The sequence below is a fragment of the Hypomesus transpacificus genome, chromosome 15 (assembly GCF_021917145.1).
Source record: "Hypomesus transpacificus isolate Combined female chromosome 15, fHypTra1, whole genome shotgun sequence".
Classification (NCBI taxonomy): Eukaryota; Metazoa; Chordata; class Actinopteri; order Osmeriformes; family Osmeridae; genus Hypomesus; species Hypomesus transpacificus.
Genome location: NC_061074.1, coordinates 559,311 through 580,040, shown reverse-complemented (window position 1 = coordinate 580,040; position 20,730 = coordinate 559,311). Strand labels below are relative to the sequence as shown.

Below are 20,730 nucleotides of genomic sequence, written 5' to 3'. Positions count from 1 at the left end.
ACGGTGAGAGATGCGGTGGTGACGGTGAGAGCTGTGGTTGTCACGGTGCTGTGGTTGTCACGGTGAGAGCTGCGGTTGTCACGGTGCTGTGGTTGTCACGGTGAGAGATGCGGTGGTGACGGTGAGAGCTGTGGTTGGCTCGGTGCACGGTGTCTGTTCACGTACTCTGACCATGCTGCCTTATGGATGGTAAGAGAGTCGTCTCTATGGCTGTGAGTCACCCAATGAGGATGCTGGCCAGGAAAACATCCTCACATTGTGGTGTTAATCACTGGAACGGTTCATGGTGTGAAGAGCTCATCTAAATCAGCCCCATTAACAGCTCCTCATAGGTGTAGTGTATGTTTGTGTGTGCTTCCACCACACGAAAAGAGCTGAAGCCAGCTCCTATTGACAAGAAAATGAAAAGAAAACTGTTGAAGTTGACTATGGCAGCCATAATTTCTAAGGCAGCTATTTAATTGAATTAAAAAAACGTTATTGTATAACACATAAGTATCGAAAAATTGTCACAGGTTAGGCTCACAGACAGAATAAAACAAACACCCATGAAAGACTTGGGTGACAGTTTTTTAGACAAATGTAGCCATGTTGTGTGTGGCAGCTACGTTGTGTGAGGCAGCTAAGTTTCATAAATGCAGCCTCTTAGTTAACACTGTCACCAGAGAGAGACCATCTGTGTGTGGAATAACTCCTAAGACTATTTACACAAACAGAGAGCACAGACGCGCCCGCAGGCCCCCAGATTCACTCTGGGAAGAAAACAGGAAGTGATGTCGGCTGGGACAATGTCGGAGCCAGGCTGCTGAGGATGCAGGGTGACCAGGAACAGCAGGTCCCTCACCTGGTCACATGTAAGGAGGTCGGCTAGGGCCTGTTCTCTCACAGGAAGAACTGATCTGAGACTAGCCTATAGACTGTATTCATAATCATCCTTCAGTTGGTTGCCTGTATAGAATTGTGTCTTCACATCAATATCTGATCTATGATTAGCCCATTGACTGTAGGTATAATTGTCCATCAGACAATTATACACACATATAGAGCTGTGCTGAGACCAGCTTTAGCAATAACTTCTATCAAGCTGATACTCTAGTGAGAGAAAGCTGCTGAAGAGCTGAAAATAAGAGATGTGTGTTCCAGTGAGAACAATGTTCAGTTCCCTCATAGACCATTTTCATCCCATTAAGGTTCTAGCTGGACCACCAACAGGAAGTACTTTGATAAAAGGTTGTCGGGGGAGATTTAGGGAGCCAAGCTGTATTTAGCAGTTTTCCTGTAAATCTCAGGAGACCACAGTCATGTATCGATCCCAACACACAAAATATGGAGTGTGCCTTTCCCCTGAGCTCATAAACATGTCCTCACTCTGCCACACACACACAAACCAGCGCACACACACACACACAGAGGGTTGTGCTACGCACACACACACACATACATGGAGACACGCGCTCCCAAACCAGCACGTACACACACCAGCACACACATCCCCGCACACACCCACACCACACACACACACATAAACCAACATGCCCACTATCAGACAGCCATACACTCCCCGAGGGCACCATGCGTCTCAAGGCCCGCTCCTCAGAGTGGTAGGAGAGGCACGAGAAGTGATGCGCTGAGGTGGAGTTGCCATTAGCGACGCTTCTGAATTACATCAAATCGATGACTGGGCTCTGCCCCCGCCTGCGCGGGCCTCTCTGACATAGTCATTACACACTAGCCACAATTAGGCCAGTAATGTGATATCTCCCCCAACACTGGTGGGGGGGTTATCTGCCTGGCTTCATTCAGGACACACACTCCTGCCACTCAAGCCACTCTCAGATCCCCGTCTTAGGATACACTTTTGAAAAGGACCATCCTTTCTCTCTGTCTCCATTTTGTTCTGTCTCTCTCCCTATCTTGCTCTTGTCTCCTTTTCAGCCTCTATCCTCTCTCTTTCTCTCTTCAACTGTCTCTCTCCATCTCTTCTACTCTCTCTTTCTTTTTTTCTTTCTTTCTCTCTTTCTCTCTCTCCATCTCTCTCTCCATCTCTTTCTTTCTTTCTTTCTTACTCCGAGCTCTTTCTCTCTCCAACTCTGTGAATCAGCTCAACTGAACTGTCATACCTAAAATGAGATTATACCTCTGTGAATGTCAGTGGGCCTGGTGACTGTTAGAGTCTCAGGGTAATTGTGTCCCAGTCTGAGTCACCCAGCCCAGGAGGAAATGAATGCTCTTTATCAATTCAATTAAAGCCAACCTTATCTAGCTTCTCACAAGACAGAAAACTCAAGGAATACTTGTTTAAAAAGCCCCCTTTGAAAACACACACACATTTATATTCATGAACACAAGATAACTTATTCCACACTTCTCTGATCCCCATCTCTTAGAGTCCATAACCAATCCTGTGGCATTGTTCAGGCTGTTCTCCATCAACACACACACACACACACACACACACACACACACACACACACACACACACACACACACACACACACACACACACACACACACACACACACACACACACACACACACACACACACACACACACACACACACACACACACACAGGGGTACACATAATGCGAAAGGAACATACACACTCCCAAAAACACAGAAACATTCCTAAGAGCACACGGTTATAAGTCATGTGAGAGTGTAGGCAGTTATATTCCCACTGGTGAACAACACCAGCATCACTTCTCATTAATAATTAGCAGCTGGCGTGATTCCAGGATGCCACCTAATACAAAGACAGAACTGGTACCACGGGTGCATCACATTAGAGAGGTGACACATCGCTGAGGACCCTCACAGACCTCACATTACCATTTCAAGGCTGCCCTGATGATGCCCGATCAATATTCCTAAGGGGTCCTCTCTCCGTGCAGTATGTTCAGTGGGGTTCACATTATCATAATTATTCAGATTTTTGTGCTTTTTTCTTATAAACTGATGGCGCTCCATAGAAGCTCAAGGCAGGGTCAGCTGTCCACAACAGGATGTGACCTCTTCTTCTCTAGTTCTTTCTGCGTTCCTCACTTTTTGTCTCTGAGTGGCCGTTTATCTTAGAAACGTGTCATTTGTCAATCACTTGAACACACCTCTCATCAGCCCTATTTTCACTCCACCCTAGCTCTCTCTCTCTCTCTCTGTCTGTTTCTCTATCTCCCCACTTCTCTCTCACTCTCACTGTTCCTATATTTCCCTCCCCCTCTGAGACACACCCTCTCTTTCCCTCTACCTTTCCTACTCTGTCTCTCTCTCTCTCTACTCCCCTCTCTCTAACTACCGGCCTCTCTCCTTCCCTTCCTCACCCCCCACTCCCTTTTTCTCTCTACCAATCTGTCTAATGTGCTGCCTACAGTTGGTTCTGCCCATCTACCTGCAGAGTTTACTCAATCAAGTCTGGGACACGCAATGCCTCCCTATCGTGTGCCCTTGTAAATGTGTGTATGGTGGTGGGTGTGTTTGTTTGTTTGTGTGTGTGTGTGTGTGTGTTTTTTTAAGTGTTTAGCGTAGGGAACAACGCTTTAACAGAGAAATGTACACTCGGCTTTGTGGCAGTAACCACAGAGATGGCTGTTTCAAACATGAACGTTCCATTTGGCAGGGATTCTAATATTAGCCTACTCATTAACTGTCTCTCTTCATCTCAGTTCAGCTCTCGTTAAACACTGCCACATGATCACCCCGGGTCCTGGCTTACTCCCCCCCAGCCAACCGTCAGAAAATTAAGACGACTAACAGTCGTTCAGTCAAGACAATCACGTATTAGATTTGAGCATTTATTGTTACATGACATGGACATGTAGATTTACTTTGGCGGAGTGGATGATCTAAGGGAAGCACTCCCTGCCTCCTCGATGCAACACATACATACATGACATATGAGGCAGGGAGCAATAGAGATATAATCCCCCTGTTGGATAGATACACAGACAGCATGGGGGAGAAGGGGACGGTGGAGGGTGGCAGCAGCACTGATCATACAACGACCGGGGTGAGTGTGTGCATATCCGCGCGTCTTTTAAAGACGCCTTATCGGACGTGGCCCAATGGGTATGCACTGCTACATGGGTGTGGTAGTGGGAGGAGTAAGGAAGGTGGAGTAAGACACCTTACGTCCCCGATCACTGACTGACGCGCGCTGCCCGATTGCCCTGCCAGAACTAGCTGCGCTTATTTCAGTCAAGACAATCACGTATTAGATTTGAGCATTTATTGTTACATGACATGGACATGTAGATTTACTTTGGCGGAGTGGATGATCTAAGGGAAGCACTCCCTGCCTCCTCGATGCAACACATACATACATGACATATGAGGCAGGGAGCAATAGAGATATAATCCCCCAAACACACGCCACCACTCCGCCATGCAGACTATGTGTAGAGCGGACTGCCGCTGCTCCTGAGCCACAGGAGGACCCCCTGAAATCCCACTACGTACGTACTAGTGGCAAAAACAAGCGTTTTCTGGATGCGGGGGTCATGCTAACATTAACGATGACTAAGACTATGTGTGCATATCCATCGTGTTACATACCATCTGATGTGCGGTTTACCGAGCCGTCCCACGCGCACATCCCGTCCAGACCCGGTGCTGGACGGAAGGTGAACCTGCGACAAGCCAAATACACCGACCATCTCCCCGGTACCCTTCTCATCCGACATCGGGCAGATAGCTACCTCCAGAGAGCTGACCCTCTTTGCGCCCGTCAGCGAACCCATCAGGATGTACACAAAGGCAGCATGTACGCCGGAACACGAAGATATGCTTATCTAGTGAGAATGACTAGTGTCAGCAGAGCACCTGCTGTTCCCTGGCCGGTATCCAGGGTGTCTCCGCAGATATCTTGACTCGGACGCTGGATTCTGATCGATTGCTACCGAATCAGAGCACGTCTGCGGATCACCAGTGCTGAGCCAAGATCTACAGGGACATTCTACAATGCTTGTGATCCGGTAACCTCTCATCCATACAGGGCAGAGTTACAGCTGTCTCTAGAGACCCATCCTCTAGCGCCCGTCGGCAAACCCAAAGATGTACGCGAGGCGCATGTTGTACCATCAGTGTTCCTATGTGAGAATGAGATAAACAAATGTGTCGGCAGAGCACCCGCCGTTCCCTGGAGTCCAAGGCATCTCTAGAGATATCTCGATTCAGACACTATGGATTCTGATTGATAGCTACCAGATCAGAGCACGTCTGCGGATCACCACGCCTAAACCGAGATCTAAAGAGATATTCTACTGTTATGGGTTAACAAGCCGACCCAGTCACCATCTGTAATGCAGGCTCGTGTATTGACACACTGCGATTAGTCCTTTGACCACATGGCCGCAAGCTCGTTCACGTCAAGCTCATAGATCTCTGGACACCTACGATGTCCAGGGCATTGGGGCGTACATGGCGCTCATAAGCCGAGGACGACCAGTCCCCATCATTCCAGCGTGGCTAGGCACTTGAAGATGCCCAGGTGGCCGCCCCAATCCGGAAGCTTTGCGATGTATACCAATCCTGGGACAGCCCACAGCGAATCGTTAAGCGAACCAGGATTTGGTCATGGCCTTGCCGGCATCGGTGACAACAGGGACTCGGAAGGTGGGACTCGGAAAGCGGGACTCGGAAGGCGTCACCCCGGGCGACACGGCGTGACATAGGAGAGTGGACAAAACACACTTAGATCGAGAAATCACAATAGAGGCACCTTGCAAAGTATCAGGTTGGAATGTTCAGGACACTAAACGTTCACTGCACAATAGTGGTGAATTCCCCACACCGTGAAACATTAAAAGGTTGTGAAAACACTGACTCGAGTGTTATCGCCGTATAGGGCCCTAGTACCCTTGATCAGTCGGACACCAGTAATTTGAAGAGCATAGCCCTATGACAAGCAATGTCACGGAAGGCTCACATAAGTGGCCCTCGACCAACATAAAACTCAGTGGCCTATGTGCAAGATGGGTAGATGATAGTAGACGTAATCTTGATGCGAATTCTGCTCTCTTGGCCCGTTCAGCAGCTTGCTGAGGGCTCCAAACACCTTAATTGAACACCCCGATACCAGTGTGTAACACGTCTGCGCTGTGCGCTCATTGCCCCTGCTTAGACCACGAGTTGCATCCTTCATCCATCAGTGTGGATTGAAAAACGTCCTCATGTATTCGCCGGCAGACAACATAGGCCTACATGTGCACCGCGCACTCACCCGGGCCTAAGGTCTAGCACCGTCCGAGAAATGGCGGCATGCTTGCCTATCGGAACTCCTGAAATGAACAAGACAGTGCGCCACACCGTCTCTATAGCCTGAAAGAATGCGGTGCGCAATGAGATTCCCACACTCTGGTCTGCAAGTGAGCAGTCTGACTAGACTGATATGCACAGACCTCCTTATGATGTGGACCTTGCTTCGATATTATAACAGTAAACTTTTTCCTACGCAATAACAAGCATCACGATGGAATGCAATTCGTGTAAAGCCGTGAGATACGTCTCAAGAGCCAGGAAGTAACCCCGTGGCCACAAGGCCTTGTCCGGAGAGCTCGATAACCCCCAACCTAAAGAGGCAGCCTCGTCGATACGAAAATCGAGGCGGAGGACGACTCCATGGAATCGTGATAAAATACCCGAAGCCGCGCCAAAGGCCGCACAGCCTAGCACGGGTTGAGAAGTCCAACAGACGGGACACGAACTCTGGGGCACGATGCATGCATAGAAGCGGGGCCCGAGCGGCCACCACGACGCAGAGGACACGCTCCGAGGGTAACGGCGCCCGCATGAAACGCTTATCAGGAAATGCCGAGACACCTAGAGGCAGCGCGGGTGGAGATCACGGAACATCTTGACAATCGTCCAGCAGGTGCACGATGCCGACTGGTGCTCATTACCAGGATCCAACATGGAGCCACCGACAGCGTGTCGATGTGTGCGGGCCGCTGCGGCGGCCGATACCACCGAGTAGGCTACAGCTGCCGCCCACCGACGCCAATTAGGTGCCACTGAGAGGCATGCAGCGGAATGCGCGGACCACCGGTCGTTGACCTGCAGGCAGCCTGAGAAATCGCTGTCTACTTGAGATGTGAATGTCAGAGTTAAATCCAGTCCCTCAGAACAGACGACAGGAGGGACCGTTGCAATCGTTTGGTTTCTCGTAACTGATAACCTATACTCGCGGTGAATCTAAATATTGCACTCGGAATAAAGCGTCTGCTAAATGACCATTGTACCGCAGTCACATTAACACTGATGATGTCAGTCATCCCAACCTGCAGAGACCCATTTCCGGGTGGCGGCTTCTCCCACCGGGAACTCCCGGGAGACGTGGAATGTCTGTATCAGAGTATATTGAATAGCCTACTATTGGATTCAGACACCTAAAATGATGGTTTGACTACAGTTTGTAAATTTAAATGTACAGTATATATATGTTTTACCTCCCAAAAAATCCCAGACCTTATACAATGTATTTATGTATTATTTTCAGCACTACCATTAGTAACTTAAGGCACTTTTGGCACTTGTTTTCCACAATGTATGCTTCATGTTTTGGCTGCTTGCAATGTTTGGGACTACCTCGCTGTTATGATCAGTGACCTATGCTCTTTTGTAAAGCTCTCTCTTGGAAGTCGCTTTGGATAAAAGCGTCTGCTAAATGCATAAACGTAAATGTCATGTAGTAAGACCAAATCAACACTTGGTCCAAGGGTTCTTCCCAACTACCTCAGAAAGGTGGGGTTAATCTCATTCAGTTTGTATATCAAATACAATTCAATATAGTAGTGCATTTACATTTAGTCATTTAGCAGACGCTCTTATCCAGAGCGACTTACAGTGAGTACAGGGACATTCCCCCCGAGGCAAGTAGGGTGAAGTGCCTTGCCCAAGGCACACACAACTTCATTTTTTTGGCACGGCGGGGAATCGATCCAGCAACCTCCTGATCACTAGCCCGACTCCCTCACCGCTCAGCCATCTGAATCCCTATATTGTACACGCGGTGAATCTAAATATTGGCTTCTCCCGCCCGGAACTCCCGGGAGACGTGGAATGTCTGTTGATAGTTTCAAAGCATGTATGCAGATAGACGTACTTCATGCGATGGTGCAACAGTACCCATCGACCCACTAGACCAGGGGTCGGCAACAGGCGGCCCGCGGGCCAATTGTGGCCCGCCAGCGATTTTATTTGGCCCGTCAAAATATTTCCAATGATATATTTTTTATAACGTTTTTTTCCCCGTCGACTTTTATTTTGAAACCGGAAACTGGGTATGGTGTCATTAGATGTTGTCGACTTCATGCAGCGCCGGCAGCGCCGGCGTCGCCTGCAGCCCGGTTGACTTGAAGTAACCAATGGCATTCTCAGCTTCAAGGCAGCCGGCTGTCGGCGCTGCCGTCGCTGCATGAAGTCGAATACACTTATTGACTTTTCTGAAGTATTTTTTCGCCATGTCATCGCTACCATATGATCGCTACACCTCACGGCTGACAGATCGCCTGAGGTGAAAGCACAGTTATGGTTAGTAATCATGGGCAGCGCTCTCTATGGCAGCGCTAGGAAGGGGCTAGCAGGTGCTTCAGCACCCCCAAGAAAGACCAAAGCACCCCGATAGCACCCCCCACGACATTGCTTATTAATTTATAGTTTCAGGCCCGGAATGGCCATCGGGAGAATAGGGAGAATTCACGGTGGGCCGCTTTGCCCGCTTATAAATTGGGCCAGAAGATCGCCTGCTTTCTTTTTGTTTTTTTCACACACCGAATAACAGGATATGCCTTAAGTTTGTTAAGTTACTGTGTGACTGAAAAGTAAGCTAATAGGCTACATTATGTTTTAATCTAATTAAGCGCATGATCAGACCGTGCATTAAAAAGTGCAGTTCAGTTGTCGCGCATGTTTCTCAAACACAAACCATAATTTATTGTTGTGGAGGGAGTTAGCTAGATTAAGCTGAAGCGAAAAAAATAAAATGGAAGGGATAAGATCCCAGGAGGAACTGAAAAAGCCAGGTAAAAAATTAAATTTTTGCTCGCATTAATGTGAAGTTCCGATTTCACCTCACATTAAAACCTTGACTAGGTCCTAGTAATCCTATTCTCACTTGATGAGACAGTATTTATGTGCACCAACGATGACGACCCACCACGTTGGGATGACAGTGACGACCATGTTGATACAGTTCGTTAACAGACCACCAATGGGCTCATGCACATGGTTTATTATCGTTAGCTATTTGTAGTAGACCTACCCATTCTCCATGTAGGCCTAGTTGTTGCGAGTGCACGTATCGCAAGGGCACCTATCGCAGCGTCTAAATAGGCAGTAACCCAGACTCTGGCCCGCCGTCTAGTGGCGAGGAAAAATACTGGCCCGTGGCCCAAGTTACTTGCCGACCCCTGCACTAGACTATAGCCACAGCGTAGGGGCACTCTGACGGCCCATCACACGTCAAACACACCCGCAACGATTTGCATAGCCACACTCCGCACATTAGATGCGTGAGTCCAATTATCCCCACGCTCCCACAGCATGAGTACGGTGGGGCCCACAGCTTGCTAGCTTGTTCCTTCCGGCAAGTACCTAGCATGACACTCGTAGCTAGCAACGCTAGTGTTTACCGTTACGGTACCCTCTTGCCAGAAAGCCTACATGTTTTGCCACACCAGCGTAGTGCATAGAGCTAGATAACCGGACGTTCATTTTGTCCGAAGTCTCACATCCGAGATGGTAGTCTACGCTGTGGGCCCACACACGACGACAGACAGATACTGTGACGCTACTCAACTGGTTAACCGATAATAGGGATACCCTATTTCACCTTAGTATGTATTTGACGTTTGAAGTAATTTGGCTGCCTTAACATCGGCCCGGAGACAGCAGACGAATTTAGCGTCTCTGGCTAACTGCTCAATTACACTTTCTATTGATCAGTGCGCACCCCTGAAATAAAGAAAATTACAATGAACAATATTGGAAAGCTGTTACGTAAGCACCGGCTAATACATTCCCGAAATCCGAGTATTCCGTTGCACAGCGTATACTACTGAATGCCATGGTAATCAAGCAATACAATCGATTTAAAGAGCCGCAGATACACAACCCTCTCATTCGGGTACGCCATTCCTGATTACCAGCCGGTGGTGTCACGGTACCACGTCATTCCTCCCCTGAAGTCAATGCGAAGTCGAAGGCCACGGGAGCGCCTCCGAAGCAGTACCGGGGATCGGCGGATCCACCGCTGTCGTCGACCCCTCCTCCAGCGCGACGACCCGAGCACTCGTTTCCGCCAGAGACCTCGACGTCCAGAGGGGCCAACAGCACCGGGTCTTCCTCCCTGGACCAGAGCATTCTCAGCGGGCACCGTTCGGGAAGAGAAGGAAGGAGAAAGGAGCGGCCTTGCAGCACTCCACGAACGTGCAGTTCATCATGATTACACTCAAGGAAAGAGACACGACCAAGACATTGTAGAGTCCAGGATGTGTTGAACCGCCAATCCTGGTAGCAGGCGATCTTTGAGCCGACGCGAGTTACGCCGGGCCTGGCTACCTGCATCGTCGCAACCGCCGTCGGGGTGGTTCTCAGAGGCTGCGAATCCAGGCGAATGCCCGAAACCTCCCGCAAACACCCCCAACAACAACAGGCCACCCCCGGATCGCAAGAGCCGGACACAGCAACACAGGCGAAAGCATCAACCGACAACGCAGGAATACAAACACATTGGCAGCAGCACTGATCATACAACGACCGGGGTGAGTGTGTGCATGTCCGCGCGTCTTTTAAAGACGCCTTATCGGACGTGGCCCAATGGATATGCGCTGCTACATGGGTGTGGTAGTGGGAGGAGTAAGGAAGGTGGAGTAAGACACCTTACGTCCCCGATCACTGACTGACGCGCGCTGCCCGATTGCCCTGCTAGAACTAGCTGCGCTTATTAAATGTCGTCCAGAATGATTCAACCCTTATCTGTCAGGGCATATCCATGATGCGTGAAGAGAGGCCGTAGGCTAGCCGTAGGCAGAGTGTTGTAGCTTTGTAAGGGTAGCTTAGCATTAGCCTAGAGTCCAGGCCTTAGCATCCAGCTAGTCCCATAGCACCTGGCCAGACAGCTAATAACCTAGTAAACTAGTCATTCAGTTACCTAGCTCCCAAGTTAGCTACCTACGTAGTTACCTAGCCACCTAGTTAGTTAACCACCTAGTTGGCTCACCACTAGGCCACCTGTTGCAGTTATTTAACCACCTAGTTAGCGAGGAGCATGCTTTAGTTAACTACCCAACAAGTTAGCTTGCCATCTAGTTTTAATGAGTATGAAGTAAAGTACCTTGCAGAATACTTTTACTGATAACTATGCCCACTGCTTGTAAATGTAGCATTAAGACCGACTTTGTTGTTTTACTGATGAGGCTAGGAGATCTTTAGTTGGATCCACAGAGTAGTCTGCTGTTAGTTTATGTGAGGGCATGCAGGCTCACATAAACTACTCTGTTTTTTCTGTTTTGCGACGATGTGATGAATCAAATGAAAGCTAGAGTCCCGGGGGTTGGGTAAGGGAGGCATGTCAGTGAGGCTCATGTGGGTGATGGAGGCTTCGCTGTGGAGTCATAAAACAGCTCTCTTTATTCCCCCTCTGATAGATAAGGCAGCCATCTTTGTTTCCTCAGAATCTCGGAAGTCAGTAGGACTAACTCTTTCTCTCTCTTCCCCCCCTTCCTCTCTCTCTCTCTCTATCTCTCTCTCTCTCTCACTATTTCTGTGTCTCTTTCTTAGGCAGACACAGTGACTATGACTCTACTTGCTTCTTCAAAAAGAAGATACCCGCTCTCTCCCTCTTCTCATACATCCTCCCCTCTCATCCTCTCCCCTCTCATCCTCTCCCCTCTCCTCCGTTCCTCTACTCATGTATCCTTCACTCCCCTCTCCTCCTCTATGCATACATATTCCCCTCTCATCCTCTCCCCTGTCCTTTTCTCCCCTCTCCTCATGTCCGCTACTCACATATCCTCCCCTCTCCTCCACGCCCTTCTCCTCCCCTCCTGATCTCTACTGATGCATCCTTCACTCTCCTCCCCTCTCCTCTCGCTCTCTCAGGGACTGCCCCCTACTCTGATCTGCCAACCTCCCCCTTGTGGCCTCCCAGAGAGACAAAGGTGGAGAAAGGGGGGGAGGCGGAGGATGCCACCACAGGGGGGATTCACGAAAGATGAAGTCAAAGAAAAGTGAGTGAGAGAGAGGGGTGAGGAGGGGGAGGGCAACACAAAAGGCTGGCCCTCGACCCTCTCACTCCCTCTGGGGATTAGGGCAGCCCCACCTGTGAAACTCAGCCCTTCTCGTGTGGACAGACAGCAAGAGGAGGGTGACGAAGGGAGATTGAAGATGGGATGAGTGAGATGAAAGGATGGACACGAGAGGACGAGGATAATGGGATGTGGACTTTGGGTTTACAATCATGCTCACACACACACGCAATCTCTCATAGAGACACACACACTCAATCATACATTTTCACAACCACCCACACACTTCCCGCCAGTAGATTTATGATTCCTCGTGTCCCACCTTCCCCGGCCTCTGACATGAGTGTGACAGGCTTGTGGGGGCGTGTCTGACAGGTCCTCAGGGGTGTGTTCACCTGGCTGCAGGCCAGCAGCGGGATGAATTTAACTGTGTATGTGTGTGTGTAACTCTGCCTGTCATTCAGGTGCCTCAACCAGCTGCAGAGAGTCGAATAACAGCCGGCATATGCAGCTCATTTCTTCCTGTCTTCCTCTGACCCCTCCCTCACTCACTCCTGCCAATCCCCGTCAAAACACGTGTTCCCCTCAACACAACTACTACCTTTACCTTCACTCTCCATCCTACCTCTCCAAATAGCTTCAACCCAAACCACACACGCCAAAACCGATATTTTACAGTTGTAGACACTCATCTAATTTCAGTTACATGAAAATCTGACACCCCGACAGCGTTCTCTTGTAGAAGAATGTTCCACAGTACATTTTTAATGGTGATATTTGGGTTCCTGGTGGATCGTTTTGTTTGGATCTGTCTCTCTACTCGTGTTCTCTCGCTCCAGGGTGGTTCGCTATTCAGCGGGAGAGCTCATCTCTACCCCAGTAATGAGGACGGATGAATATGGATCATGTTAGCAGACAGCTACTTGATGGTGAATCACTGACTGGGGCTATTAACACTCAGTCCTCAGTCCAACCTGATGTTCATACACGTACTCCCAGACGCGCACACACGCACACACGCGCACACGCACACACGCACAGGCACACAGTATACTCACACTGACACATGCACTGCACACACGTTCAGATGCTCAGAAACATATAGTACATAAGTTCCCAACACACACCACACACATGCACACTCTCAGACACGCACATTTACTGTACATACCACAAACACACACATACTCACACACATACTCACACACACATACACACTCTGGCATACACACCACAGAGGCAGGCAGGCACACAGTACACACACATGTACTCTCAGGCACACACATAAACACACACACACACCACAGACCATGAGGCTGCCAAAAGCCCATTGCAGACGTCGCCCCCCCCCCTCCACTCTGCCCTGTTGCTGGGATCAGTCCCAGCTAATTCCTCTCCTTCTGATCTCAGGCTGGGTGTTTTTGTCTGTGATTTCACAGACACGAGTGTTTTAACAGCATTCGCTCCGACTCTCTGACACACACCCCAGTAGTCCAGCCCGTCTGCCAAAACATCAAACAAAAACTCGGTCTGTCAACTCAGCCATGAAAACGCTAATTCCTGCCTCTGCCCAGAAACGAGAGAAATCTTAGAATTAATAACATAGAGGCAGAAAATCCATCTAATTTGTGAGTTTGAGTCTCTGTGATCAAACATCAATACCAACCCAGCAGGGATCTAGAGAGGAGCTCAGCTACTGCCCCCAGACTGTGCTGCAAGGTGCTCTACACACACACACACACACACACACAGGCATGCTACACTCTAGAAGTTTAAAGCCACATCCACATGCTACATTGCACAGTACACACACACACACACACACACACATAGACACGCAAAGCTGTATTGTACTTCCACACACACAAACCACACACACAGGCTATCTTGTACCACACATTCATTGAACGGCACTGTTTACTCAAGTGTCAACACACAAGTTGGCATGCCTAGTACGCCCTCCCCACACAAACATCTTACTCAGGTAAAAGTAAGTCAAGTACATTAAGCCTCCTCCCTCCCTCAGAGCCTGCATCCACCCTGCCCACGCACTCTCAGGACTGTCATTTCAAAATAAATAAATTGTTAGTGACTTTACCTCAGAGATTGATCACTGTCTCTCCTGCCTCTCTCTGGGATCTGTCACTCCCAGCAAGCAACGCAGACCAAGGGCTGTGATTGGACGACCTGACGGAGGGGATTAGAGGATAAATTAGAAGACCTTCATCTAATTTTCATTTAATTCATCTAGTTCATCTCTCCCAAACTCTGCCTCTTCCTAACTCTCTCCCTCCCCTCTTTGCCTATCTCTCTATTTATATTTCCGTCACACAATCTCTTCCTCTATTTCTCTCATTTGCTCCCCCCTCTCTCTCCCTCTCTCCACCTCCCTCCCTCTCTCTCTCTTTCTCTCTGTTTCTCTCTTTCTCTTCCTCCATCTATACCTTTCTCTTTCTATTTTCCAGCCAAAATCAATACAGCTTCATCAGACTGCAAACAGCAGCATACGTGTAAAGTATATTCATGTGAGGTTTATCTATAATGGAAATCTGCAGAGGCGGATCTAACAGGGGGATGATAGCTCTGTTTAAGAGCCCTCTGAAATAGAGTCTCAGAGTTGGAGAGTGGGGAGATGAGGCTGAGGGAAGGGGGGGAGAAGGGATGGGGGGGTAGGAGGGGTAGATAAGGGATAATGGGGGGGTGGAGCGGGGAGAAGGGATGGGGGGTAGGAGGGGTAGATAAGGGATAGAGAGGAGGTGGAGGGGGGAGAAGGGATGGGGGGGTAGGAGGGTAGATAACATTTACATTTATGCATTTAGCAGGCGCTTTTATCCAAAGCGACTTCCAAGAGAGAGTTTTACAAAAGTGCATAGGTCACTGATCATATCAACGAGATAGCCCCAAACATTGCGGGTAGCCAAACATGAAGCATACATTGTGAAACCAAATAAATCACAAAGGGAAGATCAATAGGAGTATGGAGTTAGACAAGTTACAATCAAACAGCAAGCACCTCAAAAAGTGCACCTGTGGAAAAAGCAATCAACAATGATATTTTTCACAGCGAGTACAATCATTTTAAGACAGTTACAACAAACAAGAGCAACAAGTCTCTCAATAAAAGTCATTGTGATCCTGGAGGAAACTAACATCAGGTCCAGCCAATAATTCCTGAGTTCCGTTGTACTCCCGGTAAGATAAGGCATAGGGGGGAGGGGGAATGGATGGGGGGCGGGGGGGGGGGGGGGGGGGGGTAGGAGGGGTAGATAAGGGATAGGGGGGGTAGGAGGATAACAAGGTCTTAGTACGAATGACCTGGGAAGAAGAAGTTTAGCTCACTGGCAGCCAGAGGCAAAACTAATCATTAGCTTTTTATTTTTCATGAGTTCTCTACACTGCTTGATTTAGAAGAAGCGGATGATCGCTTAATGTGGTATGAATGTAGAACTTCTTTTACCACTTTTTGGTGTAAACATTTTCATCAATAGTTCTTCAACCAAACAACCAAAAACCACACCTCTCACCCTGAAATTGGTGTCGGATGTGGCATGTCCAGCCAGGATGCGTTAGATTCAGCCTTTGGTGTGCACCATCTTGGGTGCACACCAAATGACTCTCTCTCTCTCTCTCTCTCTCTCTCTCTCTCTCACTCATTGTCTCTCTCTCTCACTCATTGTCTATCTCTCTCTCTCTCTTTGGTTTCTTCCCATCTCTCTTTTTCCAACTGTATCCCTCTCAGTCTCTTCTCTGTCTGTCTGTCTGTCTGTCTGTCTGTCTGTGTGTCTCTCTCTCTCTCTCTCTCTCTCTCTCTCTCTCTCTCTCTCTCTCTCTCTCTCTCTCTCTCTCTCTCTCTCTCTCTCTCTCTCTCTCTCTCTCAACAGTGTCTAGTCAGGCGTGAATGATTGACAGTTATGCAGACATCAACACACCCACCATCTTAGTCAGGAACAAACACACAGGAGTGCATATTCACGCCTCCTTCCCTGCAGCAGCCACAGTTTGAAGGGCTACCTGGTCTTGTTTCAGAAGCCTACGGTGAACTGAGTCCCACCTCGATCCTTGATCTTCTGCACAATTTGTGTGTTGCTTTAGATTGAAATAATCTGCTAAATTAATTAAAGGTACTATGAGATGTATTATTGTAACAGTAGCCTACTGTGACCTGAAGAATCCTTCATGCTGACCCTGACACCCCTTTCAGCCAAGCTGTAATAAGCACCCCCCTCCTGCACCCCAAACACTCTCATCCCCTCCCTCAACCTCTTCACCTCACGATGACACTCATACCAACCTACTATAACACACACACATGGACACATACAGTACACACACACACACACAGCAGACCACGTTCACACTGTCTGCACACTGTTCCTTAGTCGCTGATGATAACAGTAATGCCGGGGCTTTGATGGCAGCATGAAGGGAGGCTTTCTAGGAAGTCTAATCCCTTCTGGGACCCTCAGAGAGAACCTAATAAACACAGCAGGATTCCCTGCTTCAGAAAGACTCAGTGCCCGGGCTGCTGCAGAGGACACACAGTCACACAGACCTCTCTGGATTCACATGCTAATGCCTCCAACGTCACACTCTCTGGTAAGGAAGGAAGGAAGGAAGGAAGGAAGGAAGGAAGGAAGGAAGGAAGGAAGGATGGAGGGAGGGAGGGAGGGAGGGAGGGAGGGAGGGAGGGAGGGAGGGAGGGAGGGAGGGAGGGAGAAATTGATGGATTGATGGATGAAGCTCAGCTCATGAGATGTAGGGATGAAGAGGGTAGGGGGAGAGAAACTCGGGTGCGGAGAGATGGAACAAAGGCAGAAATGAATGCGGGGGCGTGCGATAAGAAAGGAGGGCTTCCAATTAACATGTCCTAACATCCAGCGAACGTGTGGATGAAGATAGTGTCCCAACCTCTGTCACGCCCCGCTTTGATCATCAGAAGGACATGGCCCTCTATCAAAGCACTAGCACAACCCTGACACACTAAGTGTACTCTGATAACATCTTCAACACACTTAGCCACCTTTCAATCTCTCATGTTCTACCCTATCTCTCTGAAGACCCCTTCTCTGTCTGTCTCCCTCGATCTCTCTCTACACGCCAAGACGCCCACAAACCCAAACCTCTCTCTCTATCCTCCTTGCACCCTAACACTCTCACCCATGCTCCTTAACCCCCCACTCCCCCAACCTCTCTTTCTACCATTCCCTCCCTCTTTCTCTCTCTAACCCCCTCTCCCTTCCTCCTTCCCTCCCCACCCGCCCACACCTCTCAGGTCCCTCCACACTGGGTCGGGCCAGGCCGGCAGGCCGGTCGGCAGATCGATGCCAGCATGAAGCCGGGCTCACGCCTCCTACTAGGCTGACAGAGAACTGACACAGGACGGGGTGAGATGGGGGGAAAGGGGGAGGGAACGGGTGTGAGAAGGTAAAGGGGGAGAGGAAGGGGAGGGCCAGAGGGAGGAGAGAGAGAGAGCAGGGAGGAGGGGACTGAAGTGAACGCTGATGTTTTCTGTTTGAGAGCTGCACATCCAGGATGCACTGGCAGACAGATAATCATGTAAACAAGCCACTCAATACATTCGTGTTCAATTTAGCATGGAAAAGATTGCCTGTAATTGTGGTAAATTGAGCATGGCAACAGCAAAGGTCAGAATCTGCCTCAGATACATAATGATGCAGAAGGTAGATATCTCTATAGGAAGCCATGCTGTACACACATACACACACACAGTGTTTATGCTAATGTCTTGGAAACACAGGGTGAGGTCAGAAACCAACAACTCGTCATCTTTGGATCAAACAGATTCCCTTCATTAGCAGCTCCTTCACCATATGGTCCCCTAAACCCTTCACTTGTTCAAGGTGCTCTATCTCATTGGCACAGTGAGAGGGTGCGTGTACTGGATGCCAGCGTGAGTGTGTGCGCACTTGTCGCTGCGCGTGAGCATGTGTGTGTGTGTGTGCGCATGTGTGTGACCTTCTAGCAGATGCTGCTGGGTGAGCAGCAGGGCTGAAGGAGCATCTCCTGCTAAGGTCTAATCAGAGCTGAGGAGACTCTGGTCATTAGAGAGAGGGAAAGAGAGAGAGAGAGAGAGAGAGACAGAGAGAGAGAGAGAGAGAGAGAGAGAGAGAGAGGAGAGAGAGAGAGAGAGAGAGAGAGAGAGAGAAAGAGGGGGGGGGCAGTGTATGGACAGTGAGAGAGGGAGGGAGGGAGAGAGGGAAGGAGGGAGGGAGAGAGAGAAGGAAGGAGGGAGAGGGAAAGAGAGGGCAGGAGAAAGAGTTAAAGTGTTTCAACTGTATCAGTCTATTGCCAGTTGTCTCAACTAAAACAACAACACAGTTGTTAAAGTGCATGAACACACAGGTGGTCAGTGACACACAATCTCTCTCTCTCTCACACACTCACACACTGTTATGCTTACATGTATGTGTGGTGATTGTACCATTATAATCACGTCACACATGTGTACTGCATCACTGCACAAGCCACATATGCTAACCAATCCTAACACTGCCTGGTCTCATCACTCAAGACCACACACTGAGCCGTTCCTCTGGACTCTGGACCCCTCACCCAACCTTATAGACTCTGGGTAATGGTGCTTACCATGTACAGAGAAGGACTTTCATGCGACATACCGCATACATATAGTATTTAGTATATTATTTATCCTCCTTCTGTCTCCACCTCCTTCCCTCTCACTCTCTCTCTCTCTCTCTCTCTCTCTCTCTCTCTCTCTCACTCTCTCTCTCTCCTCTCTCTCTCTCTCTCTCTCTCTCTCTCTCTCTCTCTCTCTCTCTCTCTCTCTCTCTCTCTCCCCAAGATGCTGAGGTGGGCTCCATGTAGCTGATGACACTAACAGGAAAGGCCTCTAGCATGGGGCCTGCTGAGAAAGAGCTTTAGCACCCCAGGTCTCCGCTGGGCAGAGTCCACTCATGTGGACAGGTCTCAATAACAGGTGCGAAAAAGAGGAGGCACATAAATAGGATGACGGGGAGGAGGAGGGTGTGAGGGGGGGGCAAGGGTGATTAAGAGGATGAGGTGGAGATATAGGGTAGGAGGAGGGAGGAGGGGGAGGTTGGGTAGGGTAGCAGGAGGAGGGAGAAGGGGGAGTACGGGGGGGGAGGAGGAGGGGAAGGGAGAAGGGGACGTCTAAATGGAGAAAAATGAGACTCAGTCAGGCAGACAGGCCCTGGTCCCTAAACAGTAGTTCTGCCAGTGATCTACAACACAGGTCACCTTGGCTTCTACCTCCCCCACGAGTGGACATGAGACCTGCAAATGACACACACACACATGCACACACTCACTCACTAACCATCACACACACTCACACATCAGAAACAAATACACACAAGCGAGCACACACACACGTACATAACAGAAACATGCACATGAGCACCCACACAACAACAGAATCACACACACCTTTGGATCCGTATCCATCAGTGTACCATCTTATCACACACACAAACACACAACACACACTCCTCAGATCCCAGGCCAACATCATTTGTGTGAACACTTAACCTTCATTTAGGAAATCAGACTCTGCCAGACAGGTTAGAGGACAGACCAGATGATGTAGCCAAATGCTACTTCTACATACTGGGTGATACTAAGACATTACTCCCAATAATCTTAATATCCAGACCCTGACTTTTAATGACAGGCTCCCCCCAGCAGCGTCTGGATGGCTGCCCTGGGTGAGCGAGGCTGGATGATGCACCTCCAGGATGAGACACAGACTTCAGACTGGTGACAGAGACCAGGCCCTGGACAAGGACCAGCCTGGGCCTGGTGCTGGTGGCCGTCAGAGCATACAGTCTCTCTGCGTTAGGACGCTTTTAGACATATTTGTAGAGGTATTTCTAAAATGATAAATGACACATGGTTTAAGAATTAAGAATTAAAATGCGGGAATGTCTGTGGTAAAGTCATGTTTCTATTGAATTCCTCTAACCTTGCACCATACTACTTTACACTAGACTACCTTATTACAGCTTAGTAACACTTCATCACAACTGTATCACACTGTTAAAAGTTAAGTAAACCCACACTTAAAACACCAACTTTAGTGGTCCAGCAGGTCTGACAGAACACACTGTAGAAGGTCTAGAAGCTTCCAGAATCTCGATTCCGGGGGTTAGTTTTGAATTGGGGCTGATGATAAATGGCCCGATCCTTCTCAATGTATGCTGATATTCTTAAAGCTTCCCTGTGTTTAGAATGACTCTTAAGCAGCTTAATAACAAATGCTTTAATTACGCTATATATCATCTACAGCCCATTAAGTCTCTCTCTTGCCCGGATTTTCTCTCTCTCTCTCTCTTTCTCTCTCTCTCTCTCTCTCTCTCTCTCTCTCTCTCTCTCTCTCTCTCGCTCTCTCTCGCTGCCTCTCGCTGCCTCTCTCTGTCTTAAATGCTCCCTTTATCTTACCCTCTCTCTCCCCTATCTCTATCCCTCCTCCTCTTTCTCTCTCTCTCTC

At 49.0% G+C, this 20,730-nt stretch overlaps 1 long non-coding RNA gene across 1 annotated transcript in view; it reads right to left on the bottom strand.

Moving 5' to 3' along the window:
- Positions 1-20,730, bottom strand: part of LOC124477828 — a 55,778-nt gene that overhangs the window by 19,790 nt on the left and 15,258 nt on the right. The window contains exon 2 of the long non-coding RNA XR_006957188.1: positions 14,341-14,429. This is a non-coding gene — a long non-coding RNA (uncharacterized LOC124477828). The remainder of the gene's footprint in view (positions 1-14,340; positions 14,430-20,730) is intronic.